Source organism: Colletotrichum costaricense (genome assembly GCF_030867565.1).
Source record: "Colletotrichum costaricense strain IMI 309622 chromosome Unknown Scaffold_1.1, whole genome shotgun sequence".
Lineage (NCBI taxonomy): Eukaryota > Fungi > Ascomycota > Sordariomycetes > Glomerellales > Glomerellaceae > Colletotrichum > Colletotrichum costaricense.
In genome coordinates, this window is record NW_026848230.1 from 1,249,615 (window position 1) to 1,267,275 (window position 17,661).

Genomic DNA, 17,661 nt, shown 5'->3' on the forward strand with positions numbered 1-17,661 from the left:
TTAAGAAGGTAATAAAAGCGAGAAGGGTTTATAGCCCCCTCCCTTACTCCCTCTTAAAAGTTAAAAAGAAGTTTTCGTTTTTTTAAAGGATAGTATAAATAAAAAGGGTTTATAACCCTCTCTTTTACTTCTTTTTAAAAATTAAAAAAAAGTCCTCGTTTTTTAAAAAAAATAGTATAAATAAAAAAAGTTTATAACCCCCTCCCTTACCTCTTTTTAAATAAAAAAAAATAATAACTTTTTTTAAGGGGATTAAAAAAGTAAAATAAGTTTATAACCCCCTCTCTTACCTCTCCTTAGAGGGTATAAAGAGGTTAACTATATATATAATACTTTTTTATTTATTATTATTTATAAAACTAATTTTTAATAACGGACCCTCTTAGTATTATTTTTAATACTAAGGTTTAATATAAGCTAGTACTTTTACCCCTATCTAGTTTTAAATACTTTAAGTATATTAAGAATACCCTTAGTAGCCGTTCGGACGGTATATATTTTTTAAGTTCGTATATTAATAATAAATACTAACGTTATTAAACTTATAAAAAGTTAGGTTATGCTCCTATTTTTAAAACGTATATATAGTTCTTAAGTATAAAGTTCTTATATTTTAAATAAGAAATAATAAAAAAGTTAGTAATAGTTATAGTTATTAATATAAAACTACTTATACTTTATAAAATATATTCTAAACTATCCTCGTTCTATTTATTATTTATAATCCGATATATAGTCCCTAACTTATATAATAGTAGCATTACGTAAGGCTCTTAAGTATAATAGTTTTTTAAATAAAAATAAAAATAAGAGGGTTTATATAAACGAGGCCTTAATAAGAGAAATATTTATAAGCGCTCTTTTTATATTAAAAATATTATTAAAAAAACTTATTAAGGACGTAATAATATTAACTACTTTACTTATAAAAATAAATAGTATCTAAATTAAAATTAATACTTTTATTAATTTATATATCCCTTTAAATATATAGCTTATATTTAAGTCCTTTTTAAATAAATACGTACTTACTTTTTTAAATAAATAGCCTCTTTTTAAGTAACCCGACGGGGTTATTAAAGCAACTTTATATTTTTTAACTATAAACTACGTTTTTTAATTAAAAACCGGGCCCCCCGGGCCGTTTTATTACTTTTTAAACGTCCCCTCGTTTAGTATAATTATCTCTTATATATTTCTTATATTTAAAAATAATACGAAGTACTTAAACTTCGCTTTAAAAAGGTTTTTTATAAAACTATTAATTAATATCTTATTTATTAATATATAAACTACTTAAAATAAGCTTCTTAAGTACTCTTATTATAGCTATATATTTTAAATATTAATATAGTATAAGTAAATTAAAATACGTTCCCCTTCTTTTATTATAAATCTAATTATTTAACGATTATTATAATATACTTTTTATACGTTACTAAGCTCGAGCGAGATATTTTTAAAAAAGCGTTTAAGAATAAGTATTTCTTTAGCTATATATTTTAAGCTTAATAATTTAGCCTCTATAATTAATATAGTTATTATATTTTAATAAACTATTTTTTACTAAATAAAGCTATTAAAAAGGGAAATTATAAAACTTTATAAAAATCTTTAGGTCTCTTTATTATTTATAAATAAAGCGTTACTTATAATTAGTAATACCTAGTTACCCCCCGAGATTTTAAAATATATTACTAAGTATTATATATAAAAAAGGTATTATATAACTTAATTTATAATAAAATAATATTAATAAGACGGGTTTATTAAAAACTAAAAGAGTAGAGCGTATATAAAAACGACGTTAAGCTAAATTATAATTATTATATATAATATTAATCTAACTCTTTTTTAAAAAAACTTAGTCTTATTTAGGAATATAATCCCTAAGTTCTTTTTAATTAGGACTATTAATAATAAGGTTATAAGAGTAATAAAGTTAATAAGATTAAACTTCTTAACTACCCTCTTAAAATACTAATTATAAACTAAGTATGTTTTTTTATTTAATTAATTACGAACGACTCTTATTCTAAAATATTACGAAACTAGCCCCTAGTTTTTTATTTTATACTTCTTTTTAAATCCCTTAGTTACTTAACTAGCTTTGTAAACGTAGTTTTTATAATAAAAAACGAGGATATTATTTATATAAAAAAGAACTAGGACCTTTTTAATAAATTTTTAAAATAAGTACGGGTCCTCGTTTATAAATAAAAAACTTAGATTTTTAAAAGTTAATACTAACTCTTTATATTATAATAATAGAGCGTTATAAGCGTTATATAGGGCCTATTTAAGTTCTATATATATTCCTAGCTTATAAAAACTATTTAAAAGCTCGTAAATAATAAGGGGGTTATTTAGCTTCTTAATTACGTTTAAAAAGGCGTTTATAATATTATATTAATAAACTTTTAAATCGAATTAAGTAATAATAGCTATAGCTACCCTAAACGTTTTAATAATTAGTATTATTACGTAGGTTTTTTTTAAAGAGTATCGTTCTTAAAGGTCCCCCCTAATATAAATTCTCGTTTTATAATAATCGAAGTAATTATTATTATTAAATTTATAATTAAATACTTACTTAAGAAATATTAGTTTAAAAATAACTAACGCCCTACTAACTACTTTTTAAGTATTTATTTCTTTTAATTTTTAGATTTTTAATCGTACTATTTTTACAAATTAATTTCTTAAAAGTTCTAATATTTTAAAAATATCTTTTTACTTCCCTAAAAAAGTAATTACTTAATTTACGTAAATTTAGTTAAATTAGATTACAGTTAGTAAAACGTATTTCGTTTTACTAATTATAATATAAATATAGTAATATAGCGTCCGATATTCCTAAGTTATTTTATTAACCGCTTTTTATTAATTAAGTATATACGTATTAAAAAAAGAGTCCTAATCTTTTTTTATTTAAATATAAAAAGAGTATTATTTAAATTACTTTTATTAACTCGGGTTTTAAATAAATACTTTTAATAATTAGTTTCTTAACTTCTAGCTTTATTTAATATACTTATCTTCTTTTTAGCTATATATATTAACTATATTAGAGTTACTAACTAAGTCGTTTATTACTCTTACTTTTTAATATAAGCTCGCTTATTAAAAGGGTTCGTTAGGGTCTAGTTAAGTAGAAAAATTCTTTTTATAAGAGCTTTAAAAAGTCTTTATTTTTATTTATATATATATTATATTTTTAATTTTTTTAATAAGAGGATTAACTTCTCTTATAGCCTTACTTATTAACTTAATTAGCTAAATAAGATTTATTTTTAATTTTAAATTTTTAAAATTTAGGTTTTATTTAAAAATAAGTAGCTACTTACCTCGTTTATTTAAAAATAAACTAAGCTTATTTATAGCCTTATTTACTTCTTATAAAGTAAGTATAAGTAATAATAATTACTTTTTATTATTAATTAATATAACTTCTTTTTTATTTATAATTCTAAATAATTAGAGCTTAGGTTTAATTATTATAAGTAGTTATTAAATCTTATTTATTATAGCCCTTAACTTAAGTAAACGAATTACGGTTTTAGTATTATTTTTTAAATAAAAAGCTATTTCGTTAAACGTTATATTTTAAGTAATAATAACTTTTAAAAGCGAGGGGATCTAGATCTTATATAAGTTATAGACGTTCGTTATATAACCTATAAAGTACTTAATATATCCTTTTTATTTTACTTTAAAACGTCTTTTATTAATTCTTTTTTTATAATCCTTTTTAAAAAAGTACGCTCTATAACTATATATATATGTCTATTTTTAATAAGGACGTAAATTGTAAATAAGCTTTAATATATTTATTAATTATTACTATTTAAAATAATAAGTAAACTAAATTTCTTTAGTTTAAATTAGTAATAACTAGTTAGTACGTTATTTAGGGCTAATATTATATAAGTAGACTATAGCTAATATAGCTTCTACTTAGAGTTTATTTAATAAGCTAGCTATTAATATTATACTAATTACTTTATTAATAACTTCTTAGCTAATTCGTTCCCCTCCTCTATTTAATTTTTTTATATATAAAAAAGTAGTTTCTAAGTCTATTTTTAGCTCCCGTACCTATATTTAAAAACGAGTTTTATTATTAATTATAATTATTATACGTTCTACGTTTTATTAAATTTTATAAATAGCTATGCCTTTTTATATACGTACTTATTATTTAAAAAAGTATAGGACCCTAAATATTATATTATAAGTTTTCGTAATTTATAAAAAAACGAAGATCCTATTTAAATATTCGTTTTTAATTAGTATTAGCTACTTATTTTATTTATAAACTAATAAGTAATTAAAAAAGTCCTATAAAATCTTATAATAAGGTCGGGTTATTTTTCGTTTTAAAATATATTATAAAATAACTTATTTTATATAAGTAGTTATATAATATTAATATTTTAAATAGCTTAGTCCTTTAATCTTTACTCCCTAAGTAGCTAAGACGAGCTTTTTAAATATTATTAGTGCGAAATATCTAAATTTAAAGTACTAGAGCTAGGCTATATCTAATTAGTCGTTCCTTAATTAGTATAAAAAACGTAAGTACTATATATTACGTATTAAAATTATATTAACAAATAAAGACTAACTTCTAAATAAAAAATAGGATAAATAGGGTTTATATTTTAAAAAAACTAAATTAACCTTTCTCTTAAACTATTTAATAATAATATTCTTAAATTCGCTACTAAACTAAAGGGTATAATTAAAACCTAAGTACTAAATACTTATTTTTTAAAAAAGAGCTTTTAATACGACGTTTATATAAAAGTTCTTAATAAAACTAATATTATAAAAAATAAAATACTTTATCCTATGCCCCTTTAGTTCTATAAAAATATTCTATATAATCCTCGTTCCCCTAATAATAATTAAATAAAATACTATTTTAAAGTTTATATTCTCTAAGCTATCGCTCTATTAAATAAAATCTAGTTCTAAAAATAATTAATTATTAACTAAGTAAATAATACCGTAGTTATTTATAATTATATTTTTAAAAAAAAAGTATAAGCTAGTAAAGGGGATAAAAAAAATAATAAAATTACTATTCTTATTACTTTTTATACTTAGCTTAGGGAGTAAATTAACGTTAATAATTATAGTTATAATATTTAAAAAATAGGTCCCTTTAAAGTTCTTTTTATTACTTAGCTTACTAGTTTTAATTATCTTTTTAAAATAACCTCGGTTATTATTACTCTATTTAAAAAGGGGTTTTATATAGATCTAGCCTTTTTAAGCGAGGTTAGTATAGAGGTTAGTATACTTTTCCTAGTTTAAATAAGAAATTATTTTTTAAACTTTATTACTACTTAGCTAAATATATTTTTATTTTATTTTACTTATTAAAATAAGCTCTACTTTTACATAGTTTATTAGCTTTTAATAATAAAACCCCTTATAAAAATAGTTAATAAACGAGTTAAGAATTACTTCGTTCTACTTAGGAAAATCTAAATAACTTATTAATATTATAAATACTATAAGGGTTTATTTATAACTCTTATTATATACTACCTCTTTATATAAAAAGTTATTAAAAATCTTAGTATAATACTTTATATTAAAAATTACTTCCCCTTTTTATTTTAGTTTAATAATATTAATAAGCTCCTAATTAAACTAGTGGAATAAGGTAGGGCGATTAGTCCTAGTAGTTCTTTTTTAAAAGCTAATTAAGTATAAGTATTTATAAAAAGGCTAATTAAAGTAAGATATAAGGAGAAAGGCCCTAATTAGAAATAGCGAGTTTAATAGCACAGATTTTTATTTTAATTATATATATACTTTTTAAAATCGAACTAAAGCTTTTTTAATAATTTATTTTTAAATATAATAATATAAAATAATTAAGAAGTTTACCCTTTTAATTTAGTTAATATTATCCTCTTTTTTTTAGTTATAACTTTGTTAATTAAGGCTATATTAACCTAATTAAAGGAGGTATTTTATATTATTTTTATAAGTATTAGTAGTTTTTTTAAAATACCGTATTACAAAAGTCCTTTATACCCTATATATTTTTAATAATCTCCTCTTTTAAAAATCCTTTTTTTATTAAATAAGAAAACAAATAAAAAAAGACCTAATTTAATTAAAAAAGCTTTAAATAATTAATTAAAGAGAACGGCATAATAATTAAAACGAATGCGGATAATAAAACTTTAATTTAAAAAAAGCGACTAAATAATTAAAATATAAAAGTAAAAACGTATAAAAAAGGACTTCTTATTTAATAAAACGGGGGATACGATAGACTTTAAAAAGCGAACAAAATAAAAAATAGAAAAAAACGCGGATATATAAAACTAAATCGGGCCTAAATATAAAACGCTATAATAGTATAATAAGATAAATAATAAGTTAAAATTAGAACTAATAAAACGTTTTAATAAGTATAACTAATTATTTAACTAGACTATTCCTTATTAATTAATATAGCCTAGAGACTTAATAATAAACCTATTTAAAAGTACGGATATATCGGACTAAGGGTACTTATAAAACTAGTTTTTAACTAGACTTATTAATAATTTTAATTAGTATTACTATAAGCTTAATACGATATTTAATTAAAACTTTAGTTATATACTTAATAGGGATTAAAAAAAATAGTTTAAATTACGTTAATTAGGATAATAGCTACGCTCTAGTTATTAAAATAGCTCCTCTTTTCCCTTTTTAAACTTTATTTAAAATAAATAAACTAATATAAAACTATTAAAATTATAAATAAAATCGACGAACTATACTTTTAATAACCTCAAATCGTAAATATAAATAACTAATATATTATTTTTATTACTATTAGCGCCCCTTAGGACGTTTAATTATATAAACCTAACCCTTTTACTTTAAATAGACCGTTTACTAAACTAGTTTTTATAATTTATTAAGACCTATAAGCTATAAAATTATTAAATAATAAAAAGGCTATTCTTTTTAATAAATTTACTTATTAATTTAATTAAAAAAAGCTAATTACGGCTTAAATTAAAATAAATACTTTAATTAATACCCTCTTAAGTATTATTACTACTTAGATCTAAATAGCTACGCTTTAAACTAAGGGCCCCGCAATTCCTTAACTTAATTTAATAAAGAATATAAGTTTTTATAAAATACTATTCCCTAATTAAAAGGGGACTATAATTTTTAAAAATAATAATATTATAGATTTTTTAAAAAAGTTCGAGGATTAGTATAAAATTAGTAAAGTCCTAAACTAATTTAGGGATAAACTTATTATATATATTATAAAAAGAGATTATTAAACTTTAATTAAAAATACGATTAGAGGACTACCCTAAGCTTAAGCTAAGGATTTTTTTTTAAAAAAGTATAGGAAATAGGATATTAACTACTTTTTAAATAAAAAAAAGTAAATTAAAAAAGTTATTAAGGGACTACTTATCTCGTCTTCCGATCTAAACTCTATTTAAGTACTATTTACTAAGATTAATAATATAATTACTCTTATTAAATAATAAGACCTCTATATTATAATTAATAAGAGCTTAATTAAGGCTATATATAAGCAGTTCTATACTAATATTATAAAAAAAGTAATAAAAAAAGTCGAGGTTATTTTAAATAACTTTATTAAATTAATAAAGTACGTAAGGTTTAAAATAAAACTTCTTAACGCGATTATATATAAAAAGGAATATAGCTTACTTTTTATAGATAATTAAAATTAACCTAAGCCCTTACCACGGCCCCCTATTCCTTAAGTATATAAAAATACTTAATATTAATATCTAAACTACTAATAATATTACTAACTAATAATAAAAATCTAGGTTACCTAAGTAGCTATTAATAATACTACTAATTCTAACTTAGTTAACGGAATAAATAAATTAAAAATTTATTAAAATAGTATTTACTTTCGAGGCCCTACCCGTATATTTAATATAAGCGCTACGTATCCTAATTAGCCCCCGATTATAAAACCTAGGGATTATTATTAATATTATTAAAGTTAATACTACTAAATTATTAAGGATTATAATTAGTATATTCTTAATAAGGACGCCTATTTTATTATTTTAGCTTAGAGAGCTTAGTATTATAAAAAGTATAATAGTTATAAGCTTATAAATAATATCCCCTTTATTATAATTAAAAATAAAAAAAGGCGTATAATTACTAATCGTATTATTCTCTTTTTTTATATAGTAAATATATTAACTAAGGAAGATACTAAGCTCTTAGCTAAGTAAATTCTAAATTACTAAATCGGATTATTTTAGTAAACTATATTTATACTCCCTTTAGCTAATCCTATAAGTATAGTTAAATATATTTACGTAGTACGACTTAATCTAAGCTATTATAACTAAGCGGATATTTATATTATTCGTAGAAGAAAACTTTTTAAAAACCGTACCTCGGTAACTAAACTTTATTTTAAAAAAACGTACGAGATTAATAACCTAAGCTAGCTTTTATAACTTAAAAAAAAAACGGTTTCTTTTTTTAATTAAAAAAAAAAGATTATAAAGATTAATAATAATAACGAGGTTTTTAAAATAGTAGAGAACGTAACTCTTAGATTTATTTCTAAGCTTTAGTTTATTAAAGTTTTAATTAGTACCCTTAATACTAGTATTTAAAGAACCTAAGAGCCTTTTTTTTATAAAACTTAAAAAATAATAACTATAAATTAGCCCCGTAATTTTAACCTTAGGGCCGAGGCTAAAAAGCTAATAAAAAAAAAGCTCGAAGCTCTAATCTCGCTTCTTATAAACCTTTTATAAAAGATTATATTAAAATATATTATAATAATAATAACTTTAATACGTAATTAAGGGTATTTTAATATTAACAAAATCTTATTAAAAGCTCTAAAATCCTTAACTAATTTAATAAAAAATAAATAATAATAAAAGAATATTAAAAATCTTTTTAATAAGTATAACGAAAACCTTTTTTTAAAGCCGAGCTATATAGCTAAAATTAGTAAAATTAGAAGTATTAACCCGACTTTTAAAATTTTAATTTTTATAATTTCGAACGCTTACTTATAGTTAAAAATTTAAATATTTAGTATAAATTAAAATAATAAAAGTTCGATAATTATTATAATCCTAAATACTAGGGCGTAAGTTAATATCCTTTTAAGATAGTATATTAAAAAAGCTAGTATTTCTTATATAATAATAAAGTTTTAAATATAAACGTTTAAGTACGATCTAACTAGCTAAATAATTTTTAATAGTTTTTATTTTATAAATATATAAATTAATAAGTTTAAAATAACTACTTATTTTTTTATTAAAAACGAGCGAGAGACCTCCGATTTATTATTACTAAGTCTTTTATTTATATAAAATATTAAGCTATTTTTTAAATATAATAAGTTAATATTTATTATTTTAATTTATATTAAGGACGCGAGGCTAAGGATCTTAATAAGGATAATTAAAACAAATAGGTTTTAAAATATAAAAAATATCTTACCCTAGCTTAAGTAATATATAAAAAAAGTTTTTAAATCGGAAAACTAAATATTAATAATATAACTAAGAATACTACTAGTTTTAATAACTCTTACTTAGAATTTAAATTAAAAAAAACGAGCGTATTATAGTAGTTTTAAACTAAAACTAAGCTAACTAAATTATAATTATAATTACGCTTTATATAATCTAGCCCTAAATTATATAAATTAAAAGAGTAATAGTAACTACTCGGGGTAAAACTAAAAATAGGCTAAATAAATTAGCTAACTAAAACGATTTATATCTCTTAATAAAAACGCCTACTTTTTAATAAAAAGAATTATATATTAAATAATAAATTAAAAAATTAAAACAAAAGGTATTAAAATTATATAAAATAGTTAAAAAAGCTTTTTATAAGATTCTTTACGTTATTAAAACTAATATAATATATAAAAAAAAAGATTAAAAAGTCTAGCTAGTTAATAACGCGCCCTCTAATAAGTTAATACCTAATAGCGATCCTTATTAAAAACTTAAAAAGTTTAAAAAAATTAAAAATAAGCTACGAGACCGATCGGGCCCCTATAAAAATATTATTATACCTAAGTTCTTTAATATAGAACTAAGCTCTAAATTAATAAATAATCGATTCTAAACTATTTTTAAGGATTATAACTATTTTTTACTTCGTAAATAAAATCTTTTTAAATAAATACTCCTTAATTAAAAAAAAGTACTAGTATAGGATTTCCTTAAATATAGCCGTTTTAACCCTATAATCGTACTATTATAATTAATTAAAACTTTATTTTATAAGGCTTAGTAAGTAAAGGGTATCCTTATTTTAAAAGCTTTATTACTAAAAGCTTTTAAAATAATCCGAGAACGTATTACTTAAAGTATTATTAAAAAAAGCTATACTACGTATCGGAACCCCTAGTTCTTAATAATAAAAAAGGACGGTAGTTTTTAGCTAATTAACTTAATAATAAAAGTTAACGTTATTACCTTTTAAGACGCTTAATAACTACTTAATACTAATAAGTTTTTAAAAGAATTTATTATAAATTAGCTTATTTCTTTTTTAAATTTCTTTTTTAATTATAATTAGATCTTTTTAAATAAAAAAAGCTACGATCTAACGACTTTTTTAACTCTACTCGGGTTATATAAATACTATACCCTCTCGTAAAGAGCGATAAATTTAGTAACTTAGTTTTATTAAATTATAACCCGCATTTTTTATAACTTAATTCTAAAATACTATAACGCTTTTATTAATAATATCGTAATTAAAAGCCCGCAATCCTACTATAATAATAAGTACTTAACTAATTATTTTAAAATCTAATAATTCGTTTATAAGTACTTTTAAAATATTAATTAAGTCTTAATTAATATCGAGCTAGTTAGCTATACTATTTCTAAAGCGAAATTATAATAATACTAGCTATTTATAATTATTATAAGCTACTTTTATAAAATAAAAAGGAAACGGCTTAATTAAACTAAAGTCCTTAAAATCCTTAAATAAATAAAATATTTAAATATTTTAAAAATTAGATCGTTTTTTAATATTATTACCTTTTATTACTATTAAATTAAATAATTTTCTTTTATAATAACCCCGTTATACTCCCTACTTAGTAAGAACTAATTTTTTAAATAGAGAGTATTATAAATCGAAGCTATAAAAACGCTTAAAAAGGTAATTACTATAACCCCTATTTTAGTTTTATTAAATTATAATACTAAAGCCGAATAGATTATTTTTATAATAAACGTTAGTATTAAAAAATAAAGTAGTATACTTAGTTAAATCGTTAATAATAAGCGTATTATTACTTAATATAAAAGCAGGATATAGTACGGACTAGAGCTTAATTATAATTTTAATAAGCTTAAAATACGAGGCATTTTAATAAGCCTAAAGCGTTTTTATAATTATCTATTTAAAATTAACTTCTTATTAAAAACCGACGCCTAGGTCCTAGTTATTTAGATTAATAGTACTACGAATAACTTATTATTAATAATAATAACGCGCTAACGTTCTTAAATTAAACTTTTTAATTTTAAAATTAAATATATTAATAAGAAAAAGAATATTATAACGGATAGCTTTTTAAAAAAACTCCTTAGCTAATTTAACCTAGCTAAAATAGAGCTTAATAAGGATATTAAGAACTTTATTAACGTACGAGTTTTATAAATACGAGTTATAAAGAACTTTTTTATTATAATATATAGCCGTAGTAACGTTACTATTAATTAAATATAAGAAATAAATATTCTAGCTAATTTACTAATACTAAATAAATAATAATCGGATTTTTTAAAATAAATTACTTATTTCTTTTTTATTTTAAAAAGGCTAATTAGTATGCTTTTTAATTAGTTTAGACGTTTTAAATAAATAGTAATATAATTTATTATATAAAATAAATTTTTATTTTAATAAGGAACGAAGACCTATCCTTAACTTATTTAAATAATTAATAATAAGCGCCGCTAAATAGACCTAATTAACGAAATATATAATAAGTCCGGGTATAGGGGACGAGAGGTTACTTATTTTTATTTTATAAAATAATATTACTAACTAAAGATATATACTTAGGCCTAGGAGCTAATTATAACTTATAAGGCTTATTAAAAGGTTAGATTATAACGTTTTAATAACCCCTATATATTTATAGTCCCGATTTATAAGCTTTTCTCTTAGATTTATTTAAACGTTTAGTATATAAGTAAATAAAAAGTCGTTAAGGCGCGTTATAAGTTTATAAAATATTTAAAAATATAGATTATAATAAACGCTACGTTAAAGAATATTACGAAGTTTATTTAGGAAAATATTATTTATTATTATAGGATTTATAATACTCTAATTATTAATAGGGAATAAGAAAATATAGGTACTATTACTTAGCTTAATTAACGATATAATACTTAGTAAAAAGTTATATTAATTTATAACCCTCGTACTAACGGGCTTTTTAAAAAGGGTTATTAACTTATTATATATATACTTCGTATTTAATTAAATTAAAAAAAAAGAAATATTAAACTTATACTTATTACGGCCCTTTTTATAAATAGGATAATTATTAGAGTATTATTAAGTTATATACTATTCTATTTTATTTATAATTATTATATAATAGTTTTTTTCTAGCTTTATAAGTATAAAAGATCGACTTTAACGGGATTACGCTTTTAAAAGAAATTATATAATATAGTATACTTTTTAATTATATAATATACGTAATATACCCTAAGTACGCGCTTAACGTAATATAATAATTTCGATACGAAAACCGCTATATAATTTAAAATAAGTAAGCTACTTTATAGTAGCGCCGGCCGAAAAAGTTAACGGTAAAGGTCGGCTATAATAATTAGTTATAATAGTTAGTTATAATAATTAGCCGCAATAGTTAGAGGCGGCCTTCTTTAACTACAGAGGTTCTAAACTTTAATAATAACGTAAAGGTTTTTAAAAAAAGGGCTAAATAGGCTAATATTTACTACTTTTTTATTATACTAAAGCTTATAAAAATTCTTTCTATCCTTATCGCTTTTAATATTACCCAAAGCTCTATTTAAACTAAATAAATTTACTAAACAAATCTACTAAATAAACTTATTAATATATAAACTACTACTTTATTAAAGATACTCGTTAATAAGTCTACCCCTCTCGGGCTAGGTGCCCTCGGCTAGCTCGATACTATAACTATCGTAGCTAATATAAGTACGCCCGAGGATTAGTAAAGTACTTTTTAATAATACGGAATTTAGCTAGGTAATAATATAAACGCTATAAATAGCTAGGCTAATACGGACGTTAAGATTTAATATATTAACGCCGGCTTAGAAATTATATTTTATAAAGCTAGAAATCCCTCCGATACGGGCTATATTATAAATATAAAAGAATATATAAAGGGCCCCCTAACTCTTAATAAAAAGGAGTATATAATATAGGATTTAGTTATTTACGTAAGCTAGTACTAAGAGGTTTTATATACGTTAGAGTAGGTATAGCTTACTTTCTAAATAGCTAAAAGCGGGGGAAGGTCGGGAGCTATTTTAATTAGTAATTAAGTATAGAGCGTAATATACTTAGTTTTCCTTAATACGTAATATATAGTACGGCCCCGGCGGATTGCTCCGTCGGGAGGTTATAATTATTATATAACGACCCCGATTAAAAAAAAAACGGTAATTTAAAGAGTACTTAATTAAAAAAAAGTATATATAACGGATTAAAAAGTCTAAGCCTAATTACGAGCTTTTATTTTTTTAATAAATAACTAAGAAGCTATAATTAATAAAGTCGCTTAATACCGAGCCTAAACCTATAACTAATTTAACTCTTTATACTCCCTTTAATTAATAAAATTATAACTTAATAATTTAGTTCTCGTTTTTAATATTTAATAAAAGATCGATATATTAATTTCTAAAAAACTCGATTATTATTAATAAGGACCTTTTTATATTTACTTAGTTACTCTAAACGGGTCATCGTATTAATTAAAAACGCTTATTAATAACCTAATTATAAGGGCTACTTATATTAATAATTAACTTAAGAAGTTCTTAAAATCTCTAAAAAGCCTCTATTTATTACCTAACGAAGCTAATTTTTATAATAACTTTATTTTTAACTTAGCTAACCTTCTATTTTTATAAAATAATATAATTAATATTATAATCTTACTTTTTAATTATAATAATAATATAATAAATTCTAAGGACGAGGATATTTAACTTCTTATTAAGTAAATTTAATTATAAATAAAAGCCTTTTAAGAGGGGTAAATTACCTCTTATTATTACCGATTCTTAGTATAAACTACGAATTTTATTTATTAAATATTTATTTTATAAAAATATTACTAAATCTTATTAATTTTTTAGTTATCTTTTTACCTAGATTTAGAATAAAAAGTATAAAGGAATAATAAAAAGAGAAAAATTATTTTTTAGTTATTATAATTAAAAACCCGACGACCTTATTTACTAACTATATAATCGTATTAAAAAACCTTATCCCTTTTTTTAAATATTTAAGCTTAGTTCTCTATTTAATTAAGCCCGTTTAAAATCTAATTTAGCTTACGTAGCTTCTTATTTTATTTATTTTATTTTTAAATATTAATAACCTTTATAAATTACGAATACGTAGTTCTTAATAAAATATATTAGAGGGGCGTTTTTAAAAACGGAATTATATTTATTTTTTTTAGCCTTAATAACTTCGATCTAGTTAAAAACTATATAAACTAAAGTCTTAACTCTTTTAAAATTAGCTAAGATTAGAAATACTACCTTACTACTACTTATTATATAACAATAATAATAGCCTTACTTAGGATCGGCCCCGGACTTTTTAATATCTTACTAACCTTAGCTCTTTTTAAAATAGTATTTTTTATTTTTAAAATATATATAATTATTATATTAATTATTAAAATAATTTAATAAAAAAACGTACTTAAAATAAGGGACTATTTTTTTAATTAGCTCTTTAATATTAAAACTAATATATTTTTAAAAAAACTGCGTATAATAATTATAAAATATAGTATTTTAAATACTATAAGCTTAAATAAGTAAAAAATTAATAATAAGGGTTCGCTCGCTTAATTACTAAGATAAAGGGCTAAAATAACTAATATAATTATAATTAATAAAAACTTAATAGCTCTATAAAAACGATCTACTTATAATACCTAGTTTACTAACGTATTTCTTAATAACGTTCTAATTCGTAATTAACTACTAAAACTTCTAAGCTATTTATCTTTTAGTATATTTATTAAACTAAGGATTTATAATATAAAATTTAGTATAAAGCTCTTTAACTAATCTAAGAAAAGTTAACTAACTAGTAGTTTTAAAGATTTAAAAAAGAGGAATATTAGATTAGGATTAGGATTAAAAAGATTAAATAAAATAGTACTTATTATAGTTTACTTTTTACTAACTTCTTAGAATTTATAGCCCTAAGTTTTCTAAAAATAAGCTTTTTTAAGAGCAGAGGAAGAATATTACTAAGGCCGGATATCGTAACGAGTAGTTTTAATAATTTAATATACGTTATTAATAATTAAAATATTAGATATAATAAGTAAGTAAATTATATTATTAAAAAAAGAAAAGAGATTAAGTAAAAAGGGATAATTACGATTAAGAAGTTATTATTTAAAAAAAGAAATAAAAAAGAATAGAGGGATTAGGAAAAGGCTTTTATATACCCCCCCTTAGACCTAGGGTATTAAAAAAGAAAGTATTATAGGCCTCTTAGCTAATTAATACTAAATTATAACTATTATATAAAGAGAGGAAGGAGTAAATTATAGATTAGGGCCTTTTTATTATTTATAATTTAGTACCTTTTTTCTCGATCGATAGAGGCTACTTTGCGATTAGTATAAAAAAGTAGCTTTTTACTTAGCTACTTAACTTTTTTTTTTTTTTTTTTTAATTATTATTACTATTATTAAATAGCCGTTTTTAATTTAAATATTTTTTAACTTTTTCTTATATAGTAGTTTTTTTTCCGGCTTTATAAGCGTAAAAAATCGACCTTAATAAGATTATATTTTTAAAAGAAATTATACGATACGGTATATTTTTTAATTATATAATACGCGTAATGTACCCTAAGTACGCGCTTAACGTAATATAATAATTTCGATATAAAAACTATTATATAATTCGGGATAGGTAAGCTACCCTTTTTAACTACTTATTAATAATAAGCTAAGTAATATACTTATATAGTAGCGCTAGTTAAAAAGGTTAATAATAAAGGTCGGCTATAATAATTAGCTATAATAGTTAGTTATAATAATTAGAGGCGGCCCTTAACTATAGAGGTTCTAAACTTTAATAACGACGTAGAGGTTTTTAAAAAAAGGGCTAAATAGGCTAATATTTACTATTCTTTATATTAGAACTTATAAAGACTTTTTTTAACCTTATCGCTTTTAATATTACCTAAAGCTACTCTTTATTTAAACTAAATAAATTTATTAAATAAATTTACTAAATAAACTTATTAATATATAAACTATTACTTAAATAGCTAGTTAAATAACTAGTTAAGAAGTTAGCTAGTTAAAATACTACCTCGATAAGAACCTAAAAATGCCCGTCGATAAGTTTACTCCTCTCGGGCTAGGCGCCCTCGGCTAGCTCGACGTTATAGCTATTATAACTAATATAAGTATACTTAAGGATTAGTAAAGTACTTTTTAATAATACGGAATTTAGCTAAGTAATAATACGAATACTATAAATAGCTAGGCTAATATAAACGTTAAAATTTAGTATATTAATATTAACTTAGAAATTATACTTTACGGAACTAAAAATTCTTTTAATATAAGCTATATTATAAATATAAGGGAATATATAAGGGGCCCCCTAACTTTTAATAAAAAAGAGTATATAATACGGGATCTAGCTACTTACGTAAGCTAATATTAAGAGGTTTTATATATGTTAAAATAAGTATAGCTCGCCCTTTAAATAGGTAAGGGAAGGTTAGGAGCTATTAATAAAAAAAAGATAACGGTCGAGTTGGTTAACTACTATTTTAATTAGTAGTTAGGTATAGAGCATAATATACCTAGTTTTCCCTAATACGTAATATATAATACGGCCCTAGTAGATTGCTCTATCGGGGGGTAACCTTCTTTTATATTTTTAAACTTAAAATACTACTTCTTTATAACTATTACTAATTAAACCTCTCTTAATTTTTACTTTTTAATTTACTATATAAATACTAACCTAACTATTTATAATAACCTCTTTACCTCCTATTTCTCTATTTAAACTAAATAATAAAAAAGACGTAGTACGAATTTAAAGTCTAATTATAATAAAGAGCTTTAAAAACGATACTAAATACTAATTAGGAAAATAGGATTTAAATAGATATATTATTTTTAATAAAACTAACCTTAGAACTATTATAGATATTAAGAACTCTTAGTTCGTTAATTTTAATACGAATTATTAATATAAAGCGTATACTAATTATTACCTAAGCCTAGTACCTAAACGAACTAGCTTTTTTTAAATAATCCTAACCCCTCCCGAATTTAATTATCCTAATTAGCTTAGTATAAGAAACGTACTTTTCTTT